Raw genomic sequence first — 3,594 nt, 5'->3', positions numbered from 1 at the left:
TGCTGTTTAGTTTTCTGTCTTCATTTATGTTGGAAGTGATAACAGAGCTGTACGTTTTAATTTGTTTCCAAAACCCCGCAGTCAGGACATGCTATATTGTATTTAGATAGAAGCTAGCGAGCTAACTTCCTGCTAACTTTTAACTTCGTTAAATGTCATAAATTCCGTTTTCATGGATGCCTGGATGTTAAACTCAATTGTTACACCTGGTAGAGCAGAACGCTGATCCTTTTATTAAAGATGAAAGACTTTAGACAGTTTTTCAACTCTCAGTAATGCCATAGTGATTGTTTGATATATGGACCTGCAGCGGAGTTTAGACCCAGACGTGGCTAGTGACGTCAGACTGAACAATCGGATAGTAGAAACAATACACATTTGTTTATCCAGAGAATTGATCACAAAAGACACAGGAAATATCGTAGATTGGGATATTTCAGTTCACTTGTTCGTCTGCAGCAGTTGGAGGTCAAGATTTTTTAGATTTACAAACAGTCGCTAATAATGTAAACCTTTATTTAGACTACATTTCAGTTGTGAGTGTGTGTGGAACATTAAGAGAACCTAAATGTCAAACTGTATTAAAAAAACAAAAAAACAATTAGGACTAGATCCCAGGAAGAGAACAATACTCCACACAGGATTGTCAGTGAAGGTGGTTAAAATCACCTCATGGTTAAAAATAAACATGAATAAACTAAAAGAAGAACTGGTCCTTGTGTAGACACTTTCTTTATTGTTATATCTTCTTGGTGATGTCTTGAACTCGTGTGTGCAGACTTGCCGTCACAGTTATATACAGTGAATTTGCTCTGTACAGTAAAACCTTCTAGTGTTGTATTCCTATAAATATTTCATTGGTTGTCCTATGACTGGTGCCTTCCTGACCCCAGTTATCTCAGGCCAAGCACACACAGACACACATACACACACACACACACACACACACACACACTGATAGTTCAGTCTGCCATTGATAACTGTGGAGGGATTGTCTGCGAGTTACAGCGTTGATGAACCAAAGTCTGAGAAGGCAGATGACAAAATGCAGCACATGCAATAAATTACTCTAATATACAACAACATATTCTCTAATGTGTGCACTCACAAGACACTTTATTAGATACATCTTTTGCCTTCAGGACTGCCTCAATTGTTTTCAACAGATTCAACAAGGGGCTGGAAACATTCCTTAGACATTTTGGTCCATATTGACACGACAGCATCATACAGTTGCTGCAGCTTTGTCATTTGAATATCCCAAAGGTTCACTGTTGGATTAAGTTCTGGTGATTATGGATGCCATTTCAGTACAGTAAACTCATCATTATGTTTGGGTTGGGTTTTGAGGCAACTGTTGTTGTGAATTAATATATAGAAGTAAAATAGAAGTAAATATAGAAGTAAAATTTAATTTGTGTCACAAAGATCATAAAGACATCCACATTATTAAACAAACCTCCAGATATTTGGTGCCATACGGAAACAAAAACACAAGACTGATATTAAAACCAAAAACTGAAATGAAGTTGCAAAAATCTTAATTTTAACTTCACTGCAACTTCATTGCAAAAGTTTAACCAATGTTTAGGCATTAACATGTAATCAAATATCTCTGTAGTGTCAATGTGTTGTCTTCTTAGCACTTAATATTGACAAGTACGGGTATTAGTGGACTCGGGATCACATCTTTTCTTTTTGTAAATGATGTGCTCCTCTTGGCCTAATCGGGTGATGAACTCCTGCAGCATAGAGTAGAGTTAGTCCCTCCAAGCCTGAAGCCTTGCTTCCTACCTGAAAAATGTTGGATGCTGCATTATGAGTAGGAAATTGGGGTGTTTCTGCAAATGGATAAGTTAAACTACCTTTGGGTTGTTGTTCAGGGCTATAAGTCTGTTCTTATGCACAAACAGCTGCTCCATCTACTGAATCACAAACCCCTGAACTATGGCCACAAGCAGCAAAATACAAAGCCCTGTACTACAGAGCTGGATTAGGGCCGTTGTGAGTAGCTACATAACTTCAGGGTTAACCCTTGTTTCAGTATTAAAAGTTGGCTCGCATGTTACATTACCATGGTAACCTGCACTGCAAACCTAACCTTCTCGGGAGCACGTTATGTTCAAGACACATGATTGTCACATACCAAATCACCACCTACTGGCCAGTCAGTGTATGTCTTTGATGTCTTTTTTAGATTGGCATCAACTAAGAAATAGATTTTTTTCAGAGCTAATTTATTTCTTTTTCTTTTTTATATTTCCTGCAAGCAAATTTAAATCAATTGCATTTTTCTATAAGCCTTAATATAGTGACATGATCATAAAACAGGGCACCTTTACACTACTTCCAGACCTTATATTCCTATACATAGCTGAGTGTCAGCATTAATATAGCACTTTTCTGGTCTCACTGATCTCAGTGCTTAGTGAAAACATATTCACAGGGTGCCTTTTAATACTTTCTTTCTGCACTTAACCCTTTTACACACAGCTCTATAACTAGATAGATAATATAGTTTGCGTACCCTTTTCATTTTTTATACCACTCTGCCGCTGGGAGACCCGTATATGTTTCTGACTGGTCATATACTGCCAACACTGCTTCTTATATGTGGGGACGCTCGTAGGTGGACTCGTAAATCCTGGTTGATTTATTGATAATCACCTTCATGTGACTGCTCGGCCTGATAGGGATCGATTGTTGGGCTAAGTGAAGGCAGATAAGGGGAAGATATTTAACTTTAAAGTAAGACGGGAAGATAAAACAACCAATAGAGAAACATGAAGAGTAACAATAAGTAAGAAGAGAGAGACAGGAATGCACAGAGGGCACAGGAAGAAAATGTCTAGTAACTAAAAACTAATGGATTCCATGACAACTATGACGAATGCCACACCTGAAGGAGAATTTTTAAAAAATGGATATACTGTTTACAAGAAATGACTGCTATTCAATTCAATTCAGTTTTATTTATATGGTGAAAAATCACAACATCAGTTGACTCAAGGCCCCTTATTTTGTAAGATAAAGACCCTGCAATACATAATACAAAGAAAACAGAGAAACCCCCAACAATCATATGATGCCCTATGAGCAAGCACTTTGGCAAACGTAGGAAGGAAAAACTCCCTTTTAACAGGAAGAAACCTCAAGCAGAGGAGGGGCAGCCATCTGCTGCAACTGGTTGGGGGTGAGTGGATAAAGACTGGACAAAGACATGCTGCAGAAGAGAGCCAGAGATTAGTAATACCAAATAATTACATGCAGAGAGGAGTTTAAACACATAGTGAGTGAGAAAGGTGACTGAAGAAGAAACACTCAATGCATTAGGTTAATCCCCTAGCAGACTAGACCTATCGCAGCGTAAGAAAGGCAAATATGCAAGTTTTAAGCCTAATCTTAAAAGTAGAGTTAGTGTCTGTCTCCCAAATCCAAACTGGAAGCTGGTTCCATAGAAGAGGGGTCTGAAAGCTGAAAGCTCTCCCTCCCATTCTACTTTAAATACTCTTGGAATCACTAATAAGCCCACAGTCTGAGGGCAAAGAGCTCTAATGGAGTGATACTTTACTATTGGGTCATTAAGATATGATT

Source organism: Pundamilia nyererei, unplaced genomic scaffold (genome assembly GCF_000239375.1).
Source record: "Pundamilia nyererei isolate P.nyererei 1_Seehausen unplaced genomic scaffold, PunNye1.0 scaffold00002, whole genome shotgun sequence".
NCBI lineage: Eukaryota > Metazoa > Chordata > Actinopteri > Cichliformes > Cichlidae > Pundamilia > Pundamilia nyererei.
The sequence above is the reverse complement of the archived record's forward strand: the minus strand, read 5'-3'. Positions refer to the sequence as shown.